Below are 13,976 nucleotides of genomic sequence, written 5' to 3'. Positions count from 1 at the left end.
CACTGATCACAGGGCCTTAGACCGCTGCGCAACTCGTGTGAAATAGTTGAAATAGTAAAAAAAAAAAAAATGAAAAGCTGAAATGTCTCAAGTCAATAAGTATTCAACCCCTTTGTTTTGGCAAAACAAGTTTCAAAACAAGTTCAGGAGTAAAAATCACAAGACGTGAAAAGTTTTGCTCAAGTTTTCATTTTTTTTTGTCTTATTTCTTGTTTGTTTTGCAATAAAACATCTTTTGCATCTTCAAAGTGGTGAAGTTACATGTTGTGTAAATCAAATGATACAAACCCTCCCCCATAAAATCCATTTTAATTCCAGGTTGTAAGGCAACAAAACAGTTAAAATGCCAAGGGGGGGGGTGGATACTTCCGTAAGCCGCTGCTCATTGGGGGGCGTTGCCAGGGTTGCTGTAACTTTTAAAGGCGAAACCAACCCCATAACAGGCTCTGAATTAGAGATAGTATTTAAAAAGAGATGACTCTGTCTGAGAGGAACAATAACAGGCTCTGAATTAAAGATAGTATTTAAAAAGAGATGACTCTGTCTGAGAGGTACAATAACAGGCTCTGAATTAAAGATAGTATTTAAAAAGAGATGACTCTGTCTGAGAGGAACAATAACAGGCTCTGAATTAAAGATAGTATTTAAAAAGAGATGACTCTGTCTGAGAGGAACAATAACAGGCTCTGAATTAAAGATAGTATTTAAAAGGAGATGACTCTGTCTGAGAGGAACAATAACAGGCTCTGAATTAGAGATAGTATTTAAAAAGAGATGACTCTGTCTGAGAGGAACAATAACAGGCTCTGAATTAAAGATAGTATTTAAAAAGAGATGACTCTGTCTGAGAGGAACAATAACAGGCTCTGAATTAAAGATAGTATTTAAAAGAGATGACTCTGTCTGAGAGGAACAATAACAGGCTCTGAATTAAAGATAGTATTTAAAAAGAGATGACTCTGTCTGAGAGGAACAATAACAGGCTCTGAATTAAAGATAGTATTTAAAAAGAGATGACTCTGTCTGAGAGGAACAATAACAGGCTCTGAATTAAAGATAGTATTTAAAAAGAGATGACTCTGTCTGAGAGGAACAATAACAGGCTCTGAATTAAAGATAGTATTTAAAAGGAGATGACTCTGTCTGAGAGGAACAATAACAGGCTCTGAATTAAAGATAGTATTTAAAAAGAGATGACTCTGTCTGAGAGGAACAATAACAGGCTCTGAATTAAAGATAGTATTTAAAAAGAGATGACTCTGTCTGAGAGGAACAATAACAGGCTCTGAATTAAAGATAGTATTTAAAAAGAGATGACTCTGTCTGAGAGGAACAATAACAGGCTCTGAATTAGAGATAGTATTTAAAAAGAGATGACTCTGTCTGAGAGGAACAATAACAGGCTCTGAATTAAAGATAGTATTTAAAAAGAGATGACTCTGTCTGAGAGGAACAATAACAGGCTCTGAATTAAAGATAGTATTTAAAAAGAGATGACTCTGTCTGAGAGGAACAATAACAGGCTCTGAATTAGAGATAGTATTTAAAAAGAGATGACTCTGTCTGAGAGGAACAATAACAGGCTCTGAATTAAAGATAGTATTTAAAAAGAGATGACTCTGTCTGAGAGGAACAATAACAGGCTCTGAATTAAAGATAGTATTTAAAAAGAGATGACTCTGTCTGAGAGGAACAATAACAGGCTCTGAATTAAAGATAGTATTTAAAAAGAGATGACTCTGTCTGAGAGGAACAATAACAGGCTCTGAATTAAAGATAGTATTTAAAAAGAGATGACTCTGTCTGAGAGGAACAAGGGTTGTGTTAGAAGGTTTCAGACTCGGGTGGAGGTGACGGCATCAGGACAGGACAGAGTGTGTGTGTGTGTGTGTGTGTGTGTGTGTGTGTTAAATCCTTGTCTCTGTTTTCCAGAGTGATGTTCTGTCAGAGGGCAGAGAGGAGACTGATGACTCCGCCTTCGACATAGTGTCCCCTCTACCTCCAGGTTGGTTCACACACACACACACACACACACACACACACACACACACACACACACACACACACACACACACCAAACACACTGTCTGCACTCACTATTCAGACTTTATGCCCTCAGACACTGGAGGTCACCGAGCCCCAATCACGCAATGTCTGCCTGTCTGCCTGTCTGCCTGCCTGCCTGCCTGCCTGCCTGCCTGTCTGTCTGTCTGCCTGTCTGCCTGTTTGTCTGCCTGCCTGTCTAACACAACAGTACATCTAGTCTGTGATAGTATACTGTAATCTGACTCATGTAATCACTATCATCAACATTATTGTGTCCCAAATGTTTCCTTATGCCCTATATAGTACACTACTTTAGACCAGAGCCCTATTCCCTTTATAGTGCACTACTTTAGACCAGAGCCCTATTCCCTATATAGTGCACTACTTTTGACCAGAGCCTTATTCCCTATATAGTGCACTACTTTAGACCAGAGCCCTATTCCCTATATAGTGCACTACTATAGACCAGGGCCCTATTCCCTATATAGTGGTACTACTTTAGACCAGAGCCCTATTCCCTATATGGTGCACTACTTTTGACCAGAGCAATATTCCCTATATAGTGCACTACTTTAGACCAGAGCCCTGTAGTAGTGCACTACTTTTGACCAGAGCCCTGTAGTAGTGCACTAGTTTAGACCAGAGCCCTGTAGTAGTGCACTAGTTTAGACCAGAGCCCTGTAGTAGTGCACTACTTTAGACCAGAGCCCTGTAGTAGTGCACTACTTTAGACCAGAACCCTGTAGTAGTGCACTACTTTAGACCAGAGCCCTGTAGTAGTGCACTACTTTAGACCAGAGCCCTATGCCCTCTATAGTACACTACTTTACACCAGAGCCCTGTAGTAGTGCACTACTTTAGACCAGAGCCCTGTAGTAGTGCACTACTTTAGACCAGAGCCCTGTAGTAGTGCACTACTTTAGACCAGAGCCCTGTAGTAGTGCACTACTTTAGACCAGAGCCCTGTAGTAGTACACTACTTTAGACCAGAGCCCTATGCCCTCTATAGTACACTACTTTACACCAGAGCCCTGTAGTAGTGCACTACTTTAGACCAGAGCCCTGTAGTAGTGCACTACTTTAGACCAGAGCCCTGTAGTAGTACACTACTTTAGACCAGGGCCCTGTAGTAGTGCACTACTTTAGACCAGAGCCCTGTAGTAGTGCACTACTTTAGACCAGAGCCCAGTAGTAGTGCACTACTTTAGACCAGAGCCCTGTAGTAGTGCACTACTTTAGACCAGAGCCCTATGCCCTCTATAGTACACTACTTTAGACCAGAGCCCTGTAGTAGTGCACTACTTTAGACCAGAGCCCTGTAGTAGTGCACTACTTTAGACCAGAGCCCTGTAGTAGTGCACTACTTTAGACCAGAGCCCTATGCCCTCTATAGTACACTACTTTAGACCAGAGCCCTGTAGTAGTGCACTAGTTTAGACCAGAGCCCTGTAGTAGTGCACTACTTTAGACCAGAGCCCTATGCCCTCTATAGTACACTACTTTTGACCAGAGCCCTGTAGTAGTGCACTACTTCAGACCTGAGTCCTGTAGTAGTGCACTACTTTTGACCAGAGCCCTGTAGTAGTGCACTACTTCAGACCTGAGCCCTGTAGTAGTGCACTACTTTTGACCAGAGCCCTGTAGTAGTGCACTACTTCAGACCTGAGCCCTGTAGTAGTGCACTACTTTAGACCTGAGCCCTGTAGTAGTGCACTACTTTTGACCAGAGCCCTGTAGTAGTGCACTACTTTTGACCAGAGCCCTGTAGTAGTGCACTACTTTTGACCAGAGCCCTGTAGTAGTGCACTACTTTTGACCTGAGCCCTGTAGTAGTGCACTACTTCAGACCTGAGCCCTGTAGTAGTGCACTACTTTAGACCTGAGCCCTGTAGTAGTGCACTACTTTTGACCAGAGCCCTGTAGTAGTGCACTACTTTAGACCTGAGCCCTGTAGTAGTGCACTATAAAGGGGACAGGATGCCATAATGACCATCATTAATAATGAATGGACATTTATCTCCAGTCTCTTCAGTCAAAGACTCAATCATGGACGCTCTGACTGACCGTTGTGATGTATTGTAACCTTCTTCCCCTTTGTGCTGTTGTCTGTACCATGTTGTTGTCATGTTGTGTTGCTGCCATGCTGTTGTCATGTGTTGTTGCCTTGCTATGTTGTTGTCTTAGGACTCTCTTGTCGTGATGTGTGTTTTGTGTCCTATATTTTTAATCCTCCGTCCCCGCAGGAGGCCTTTTGGTAGGCCGTCATTATAAATAATAATTTGTTCTGAACTGACTTGCCTTGTTAAATAAAAGTTAATTAATAAATCTCTGTATTTCAGAGGAAGTTGAGGTTGAACAGCCACCAGTTCAGAAGGTAACACACTATTTATCTTTCTGCTGTCACGTTTTCCCTTGAGATTGGATGCATCCCAAATTATTCCCTATATAGTGCACTACTTTAGACCAGAGCCCTATAGAACCCTATTCCCTATATAGTGCACTACTTTAGACCAGAGCCCTATGGCTCCCTATTCCCTATATAGTGCACTACTTTAGACCAGAGCCCTATAGAACCCTATTCCCTATTACAGTGCACTACTTTAGACCAGAGCCCTATAGAACCCTATTCCCTATTACAGTGCACTACTTTAGACCAGAGCCCTATAGAACCCTATTCCCTATATAGTGCACTACTTTAGACCAGAGCTAGGGTTGAACAATTTGGCTACTGCTCTCTGTACCCTATCTCTCATTCTCTCTCTGTCCTACACACACACACACACACACACACACACACACACCAGGGTTTCCATTAGCAAGACATTTCTGACTTCTGCCGCTCCCTCTAAAAAAAGCAGGAGGGAAAATAAATCCCATTGCAAAATAATGATGTTTATTGAGTGATAGAAGGACCAGTCAATGTAAGAACACATTTGATCGTGATGCTTATCGGTCTATAGGTTAATTTGCATAATATAGTGGATTAAAATGGCCTGTGTGTGTTTCTGTTAGTCAGCATGTATCTTATTTATCCAACACAACTATCAAATTGTATTTGTCACATGCGTCGAATACAACAGGTGTTTTACCTTACAGTGAAATGCTGACTTACAAGCCCTTAACCAACAATGCCGTTTTAAGAAAAATATTTATTAAATAAACGAAAGTAAAAAAAATTAAAAGAGCAACAATAAAATAACAACAATGAGGCTATATACAGGGTATTACGGTACAGAGTCAATGTGGAGGCTATATACAGGGTGTTACGGTACAGAGTCAATGTGGAGGCTATATACAGGGTGTTACGGTACAGAGTCAATGTGGAGGCTATATACAGGGTGTTACGGTACAGAGTCAATGTGGAGGCTATATACAGGGTATTACGGTACAGAGTCAATGTGGAGGCTATATACAGGGTGTTACGGTACAGAGTCAATGTGGAGGCTATATACAGGGGGTACCGGTACAGAGTCAATGTGGAGGCTATATACAGGGTGTTACGGTACAGAATCAATGTGGAGGCTATATACAGGGTATTACGGTACAGAGTCAATGTGGAGGCTATATACAGGGGGTACCGGTACAGAGTCAATGTGGAGGCTATATACAGGGTGTTACGGTACAGAGTCAATGTGGAGGCTATATACAGGGTATTACGGTACAGAGTCAATGTGGAGGCTATATACAGGGTGTTACGGTACCGAGTCAATGTGGAGGCTATATACAGGGTATTACGGTACAGAGTCAATGTGGAGGCTATATACAGGGTGTTACGGTACAGAGTCAATGTGGAGGCTATATACAGGGTATTACGGTACAGAGTCAATGTGGAGGCTATATACAGGGTATTACGGTACAGAGTCAATGTGGAGGCTATATACAGGGGGTACCGGTACAGAGTCAATGTGGAGGCTATATACAGGGTGTTACGGTACAGAATCAATGTGGAGGCTATATACAGGGTATTACGGTACAGAGTCAATGTGGAGGCTATATACAGGGGGTACCGGTACAGAGTCAATGTGGAGGCTATATACAGGGTATTACGGTACAGAGTCAATGTGGAGGCTATATACAGGGTGTTACGGTACAGAGTCAATGTGGAGGCTATATACAGGGTGTTACGGTACAGAGTCAATGTGGAGGCTATATACAGGGTGTTACGGTACAGAGTCAATGTGGAGGCTATATACAGGGTGTTACAGTACAGAGTCAATGTGGAGGCTATATACAGGGTATTACGGTACAGAGTCAATGTGGAGGCTATATACAGTGTGTTACGGTACAGAGTCAATGTAGAGGCTATATACAGGGTGTTACGGTACAGAGTCAATGTGGAGGCTATATACAGGGTGTTACGGTACAGAGTCAATGTGGAGGCTATATACAGGGTATTACGGTACAGAGTCAATGTGGAGGCTATATACAGGGTGTTACGGTACAGAGTCAATGTGGAGGCTATATACAGGGGGTACCGGTACAGAGTCAATGTGGAGGCTATATACAGGGGGTACCGGTACAGAGTCAATGTGGAGGCTATATACAGGGGGTACCGGTACAGAGTCAATGTGGAGGCTATATACAGGGGGTACCGGTACAGAGTCAATGTGGAGGCTATATACAGGGTGTTACGGTACAGAGTCAATGTGGAGGCTATATACAGGGTATTACGGTACAGAGTCAATGTGGAGGCTATATACAGGGTGTTACGGTACAGAGTCAATGTGGAGGCTATATACAGGGTGTTACGGTACAGAGTCAATGTGGAGACTATATACAGGGTGTTACGGTACAGAGTCAATGTGGAGGCTATATACAGGGTGTTACGGTACAGAGTCAATGTGGAGGCTATATACAGGGTGTTACGGTACAGAGTCTGTGGAGGCTATATACAGGGTATTACGGTACAGAGTCTGTGGAGGCTATATACAGGGTGTTACGGTACAGAGTCAATGTGGAGGCTATATACAGGGGGGTACCGGTACAGAGTCAATGTGGAGGCTATATACAGGGTGTTACGGTACAGAGTCAATGTGGAGGCTATATACAGGGTGTTACGGTACAGAGTCAATGTGGAGGCTATATACAGGGTATTACGGTACAATGTGGAGGCTATATACAGGGTGTTACGGTACAGAGTTAATGTGGAGGCTATATACAGGGTGTTACGGTACAGAGTCAATTTCGAGGCTATATACAGGGTGTTACGGTACAGAGTCAATGTGGAGGCTATATACAGGGTGTTACGGTACAGAGTCAATGTGGAGGCTATATACAGGGTGTTACGGTACAGAGTCAATGTGGAGGCTATATACAGGGTGTTACGGTACAGAGTCAATGTGGAGGCTATATACAGGGTGTTACGGTACAGAGTCAATGTGGAGGCTATATACAGGGTGTTACGGTACAGAGTCAATGTGGAGGCTATATACAGGGTGTTACGGTACAGAGTCAATGTGGAGGCTATATACAGGGTGTTACGGTACAGAGTCAATGTGGAGGCTATATACAGGGTGTTACGGTACAGAGTCAATGTGGAGGCTATATACAGGGTGTTACGGTACAGAGTCAATGTGGAGGCTATATACAGGGTGTTACGGTACAGAGTCAATGTGGAGGCTATATACAGGGTGTTACGGTACAGAGTCAATGTGGAGGCTATATACAGGGTGTTACGGTACAGAGTCAATGTGGAGGCTATATACAGGGGGTACCGGTACAGAGTCAATGTGGAGGCTATATACAGGGGGGTACCGCTACAGAGTCAATGTGGAGGCTATATTCAGGGTGTACCGGTACAGAGTCAATGTGGAGGCTATATACAGGGTGTTACGGTACAGAGTCAATGTGGAGACTATATACAGGGTGTTACGGTACAGAGTCAATGTGGAGGCTATATACAGGGTGTTACGGTACAGAGTCAATGTGGAGACTATATACAGGGTGTTACGGTACAGAGTCAATGTGGAGGCTATATACAGGGGGTACCGGTACAGAGTCAATGTGGAGGCTATATACAGGGTGTTACGGTACAGAGTCAATGTGGAGGCTATATACAGGGGGTACCGGTACAGAGTCAATGTGGAGGCTATATACAGGGTGTTACGGTACAGAGTCAATGTGGAGGCTATATACAGGGTGTTACGGTACAGAGTCAATGTGGAGGCTATATACAGGGTGTTACGGTACAGAGTCAATGTGGAGGCTATATACAGGGTGTTACGGTACAGAGTCAATGTGGAGGCTATATACAGGGTGTTACGGTACAGAGTCAATGTGGAGGCTATATACAGGGTGTTACGGTACAGAGTCAATGTGGAGGCTATATACAGGGGGGTACCGGTACAGAGTCAATGTGGAGGCCATATACAGGCTGTTACGGTACAGGGTGTTACGGTACAGAGTCAATGTGGAGGCCATATACAGGCTGTTACGGTACAGGGTGTTACGGTTAAGGTGACTATGCATAGATAATATACAGAGTAGCAGCAGCGTAACAAAAGCCAATGAACAGCATTATCACCTAATGTGTTCCTTTTCTTTAAGTTGTAAAGGACACACTGTGGAGCGTTTTACAATTCTGTGATATCCAATTGGTAGTTCCGGTCTTGTCCCATCAATGCAACTCCTCCCCTACGGACTCAGGAGAGGCGAAGGTTGAGAAACAGGACCCCGCCAAGCCGCACTGCTTCTCGACACACGGCTCGCTTAACCCCCGGAAGCCAGCCGTGCCGTAGGAAACGCAGTACACATGGCAACCGAAGCCAGTTTGCATGCGCCTGATGGGACAAGAACATCCCGGCCGACCAAACCCTTCCCCCTAACCCGGACAACGCTGGGCTAATTGTGCGCCGCCTCATGGGTCTCCCGGTCGCGGCAGGCTGCGACACAGCCCGGGATCAAACCCGAATCTGTAGTGACGCCACAATGCCTTAGACCGCTGCGCCACTCTGGAGGCCGTAGTTGTTCCTTCTGTCCAGGTGGGAAAGGGCAGTGGTGAGTCCAATAGAGATTGCGTCGTCTGTGGATCTGTTGTGGCGGTATGCAAATTGGAGTGGGTCTAGGGTTTCTGGGATGATGGTATTGACGTGAGCCAGGACCAGCCTTTCAAAGCATTTCATGGCTACAGACGTGAGTGCTATGGGCCGGTAGTCATTTAGGCAGGTTACCTTGGTGTTCTTGGGCACAGGGACTATGGTGGTCTGCTTAAAACATGTTGGTATTACAGACTCGGACAGTGACAGGTTGAAAATGTCAGTGAAGACACTTGCCAGTTGGTCAGTGCATACTCGGAGTACACGTCCTGGTAATCCATCTGACCCTGCGTTCTTGTGAATGTTGACCTGTTTAAAGGTCTTACTCACATCGGCTACGGCGAGCGTGATCACACAGTCATCAGGAACAGCTGGTGCTCTCATGCATGCGTCAGTGTTGCTTACCTCGAAGTGTACATAGAAGTTATTTAGCTCGTCTGGTAGGCTTGTGTCACTGGGCAGCTTGCGGCTGGGCTTCCGTTTGTAGTCCGTAATAGTTTGCAAGCCCTGCAACATCCTGACGAGCGTCGGAGCCGGGGTAGTAGGATTCAATCTTTGTCCTGTATTTACGCTTTGCCTGTTTGATGGTTCGTTTGAGGGCATAGCAGGATTTCTTAAGTGTCCGGGTCAGAGTCCCGCTCCTTGAAAGCGGCAGCTCTAACCTTTAGCTCAGTGCGGATGTTGCCTGTAATCCATGGCTTCTGGTTGGGGTACGTACTGTCACTGTGGGGACATCATCATCAATGCACTTATTGATGAAGCCAGTGACTGATGTAGTGTACTCCTCAATGCCATCGGATGAGTCCCTGGAACATATTCCAGTCTGTGCTAGCAAAACAGTCCTGTAGCGTAGCATCCGCATCATCTGACCACTTCCGTATTGAGCGAGTCACTGGTACTTCCTGCTTTAGTTTTTTGCTTGTAAGCATGAATCAGGATGATAGAATTATGGTCAGATTTGCTAAATGGAGGGTGAGGGAGAGGTTTGTATGTATCTCTGTCTGGAGTAAAGGTGGTCTAGGGTTTTGTATGAGTCCCGGCCACTAGGGGCGCTGCCTCTGGATGAGCGTTTAGTTGTATGCTTATGTCCTTATAAGGCTCGTTGAGTGCGGTCTTAGAGCCAGCATCGGTGTGTGGTGATAAATATACAGCTAAGAATAATATATATGGAAACTCTCTTGGTAAATAGTATTGTCTACAGCTTAGTAGGCTTCTACATCTGCATTGCTTGCTGTTTGGGGTTTTAGGCTGGGTTTCTGTATAGCACTTTGTGGCATCTGCTGATGTAGAAAAGGCTTTATAAATACATTTGATTGATTAGATACTCTACCTCAAGCGAGCAAAACCTCGAGACTTCATTCATATTTTATTATGCGCACCAGCTGTTATTGACAAATAGACACAGACCTCCTCTTGTCTTACCGGAGGCAGCTGTTCTGTCTTGCAGATGCACAGAAACACAGCATAAAGAGCCTGCTCTGAGCTGGATTTCTGCTCCTCGGCCGGCCGGTCGCTGCCCCTCGGCCGGCCGGTCGCTGCCCCTCGGCCGGCCGGTCGCTGCCCCTCGGCCGGCCGGTCGCTGCCCCTCGGCCGGCCGGTCGCTGCCCCTCGGCCGGTCGATCGCTGCCCCTCGGCCGGTCGCTGCTCCTCAGCAGGTTGCTGCCCCTCAACCGGTCGGTCGCTGCCCCTCAGCCGGTCGGTCGCTGCCCCTCAGCCGGTCACTGCTCCTCAGCCGGTCGCTGCTCCTCAGCCGGTCGGTCGCTGCCCCTCAGCCGGTCGCTGCTCCTCAGCCGGTCGGTCGCTGCCCCTCAGCCGGTCGCTGCTCCTCAGCCGGTCGGTCGCTGCCCCTCAGGCGGTCGCTGCTCCTCGCCCGGTCGGTCGCTGCTCCTCAGCCGGTCGCTGCTCCTCAGCCGGTCGCTGCTCCTCAGCCGGTCGCTGCTCCTCAGCCGGTCGGTCGCTGCCCCTCAGGCGGTCGCTGCTCCTCGCCCGGTCGGTCGCTGCTCCTCAGCCGGTCGCTGCTCCTCAGCCGGTCGGTCGCTGCTCCTCAACTGGTCGGTCGCTGCTCCTCAACTGGTCGGTCGCTGCTCCTCGGCCGGTCGCTGCTCCTCGGCCGGTCGCTGCTCCTCGGCCGGTCGCTGCTCCTCAGCCGGTCGCTGCTCCTCAGCCGGTCGCTGCTCCTCGGCCGGTCGCTGCTCCTCAGCCGGTCGCTGCTCCTCAACTGGTCGGTCGCTGCTCCTCAACTGGTCGGTCGCTGCTCCTCAACCGGTCGGTCGCTGCTCCTCGGCCGGTCGCTGCTCCTCGGCCGGTCGCTGCTCCTCAACTGGTCGGTCGCTGCTCCTCAACCGGTCGGTCGCTGCTCCTCGGCCGGTCGCTGCTCCTCGGCCGGTCGCTGCTCCTCGGCCGGTCGGTCGCTGCTCCTCGGCCGGTCGGTCGCTGCTCCTCAGCCGGTCGCTGCTCCTCAGCCGGTCGGTCGCTGCTCCTCAGCCGGTCGCTGCTGGAGTTAAACATGAACTGTAATAAGACCATTTCATTACGCAACAATTATATTGTTTAAATGTTTTATTTGACCCCAATTTCAAATACTGGAGGATTGGAGTTGGGCTGTGCATTCTCTCTTTATATCTACACGTACTACCTCAATCAGCCTGACTAACCGGTGTCTGTATGTAGCCTCGCTACTGTATATAGCCTCGCTACTTCTATAGCCTCGCTACTGTATATAGCCTGTCTTTTTACTGTTGTTTTATTTCTTTACTTACCTATTGTTCACCTAACACCTTTTTTGCACTATTGGTTATAGCCTGTAAGTAAGCATTTCACTGTAAGGTGACCTGTTGTATTCAGCATTTCACTGTAAGGTCTACTACACCTGTTGTATTCAGCATTTCACTGTGAGGTCTACTACACCTGTTGTATTCAGCATTTCACTGTGAGGTCTACTACACCTGTTGTATTCAGCATTTCACTGTGAGGTCTACTACACCTGTTGTATTCAGCATTTCACTGTGAGGTCTACTACACCTGTTGTATTCAGCATTTCACTGTGAGGTCTACTACACCTGTTGTATTCAGCATTTCACTGTAAGGTCTACTACACCTGTTGTATTCAGCATTTCACTGTAAGGTCTACACCTGTTGTATTCGGCGCACGTGACAAATAAACTTTGATTAGATTTATCTCTCTCTCTTTCTTTCTCTCCCGATCCCTCTCCCGATCCCTCTCTCTCCCCAAGGCCGCATCACCCAAACTGGAGCAGAGGCTTTCGTCTTGGTCTCGTAGAAGCATGCCTTCCCCAGGTAAGGACTTGTCTTTGGTCCAGTGAGACCGCCTAGAAAAACACTCCCATTTCATTGGTCAAATGGTAGGATTATAATTCCCATCCTCTCCATACCAGCTCTCTATCACCTAGTCTAGATCAGTCTAGATCAGCCTACAGTCTATCACCTAGTCTAGATCAGCCTACAGTCTATCACCTAGTCTAGATCAGCCTACAGTCTATCACCTAGTCTAGATCAGTCTACAGTCTATCACCTAGTCTAGATCAGCCTACAGTCTATCACCTAGTCTAGATCAGCCTACAGTCTATCACCTAGTCTAGATCAGCCTACAGTCTATCACCTAGTCTAGATCAGCCTAGATCAGCCTACAGTCTATCACCTAGTCTAGATCAGCCTACAGTCTATCACCTAGTCTAGATCAGCCTACAGTCTAACACCTAGTCTAGATCAGCCTACAGTCTAGATCAGTCTAGATCAGCCTACAGTCTAACACCTAGTCTAGATCAGCCTACAGTCTAGATCAGTCTAGATCAGCCTACAGTCTAACACCTAGTCTAGATCAGCCTACAGTCTATCACCTAGTCTAGATCAGCCTACAGTCTATCACCTAGTCTAGATCAGTCTAGATCAGCCTACAGTCTAACACCTAGTCTAGATCAGCCTACAGTCTAACACCTAGTCTAGATCAGCCTACAGTCTATCACCTAGTCTAGATCAGCCTACAGTCTAGATCAGTCTAGATCAGCCTACAGTCTAACACCCAGTCTAGATCAGCCTACAGTCTATCACCTAGTCTAGATCAGCCTACAGTCTATCACCTAGTCTAGATCAGCCTAGATCAGCCTACAGTCTATCACCTAGTCTAGATCAGCCTAGATCAGCCTACAGTCTATCACCTAGTCTAGATCAGCCTACAGTCTATCACCTAGTCTAGATCAGCCTACAGTCTAGATCAGTCTAGATCAGCCTACAGTCTAACACCTAGTCTAGATCAGCCTACAGTCTAGATCAGTCTAGATCAGCCTAAAGTCTAACACCTAGTCTAGACCAGCCTACAGTCTATCACCTAGTCTAGATCAGCCTACAGTCTATCACCTAGTCTAGATCAGCCTACAGTCTATCACCTAGTCTAGATCAGCCTACAGTCTATCACCTAGTCTAGATCAGCCTACAGTCTATCACCTAGTCTAGATCAGCCTACAGTCTATCACCTAGTCTAGATCAGCCTAGATCAGCCTACAGTCTATCACCTAGTCTAGATCAGTCTACAGTCTATCACCTAGTCTAGATCAGCCTACAGTCTATCACCTAGTCTAGATCAGCCTACAGTCTATCACCTAGTCTAGATCAGCCTACAGTCTATCACCTAGTCTAGATCAGCCTACAGTCTAGATCAGCCTACAGTCTATCACCTAGTCTAGATCAGCCTACAGTCTAACACCTAGTCTAGATCAGCCTACAGTCTAACACCTAGTCTAGATCAGCCTACAGTCTATCACCTAGTCTAGATCAGCCTACAGTCTAGATCAGTCTAGATCAGCCTACAGTCTAGATCAGTCTAGATCAGCCTACAGTCTAGATCAGTCTAGATCAGCCTACAGTCTAGATCAGTCTAGA

General features: G+C 46.4%; 1 long non-coding RNA gene across 1 annotated transcript; it reads left to right on the top strand.

Moving 5' to 3' along the window:
- The first annotated feature begins 1,933 nt into the window (after window positions 1-1,933).
- On the top strand, window positions 1,934-12,377 carry LOC120040971. Its single transcript, XR_005475809.1, has 3 exons — window positions 1,934-2,005; window positions 4,386-4,420; window positions 12,314-12,377. It is a non-coding gene; the product is annotated as an uncharacterized LOC120040971 (long non-coding RNA).
- Window positions 12,378-13,976: the final 1,599 nt, after the last annotated feature.

This window comes from Salvelinus namaycush, unplaced genomic scaffold, assembly GCF_016432855.1.
Source record: "Salvelinus namaycush isolate Seneca unplaced genomic scaffold, SaNama_1.0 Scaffold3973, whole genome shotgun sequence".
NCBI lineage: Eukaryota > Metazoa > Chordata > Actinopteri > Salmoniformes > Salmonidae > Salvelinus > Salvelinus namaycush.
This window is presented reverse-complemented; position numbering and strand designations above follow the sequence as displayed.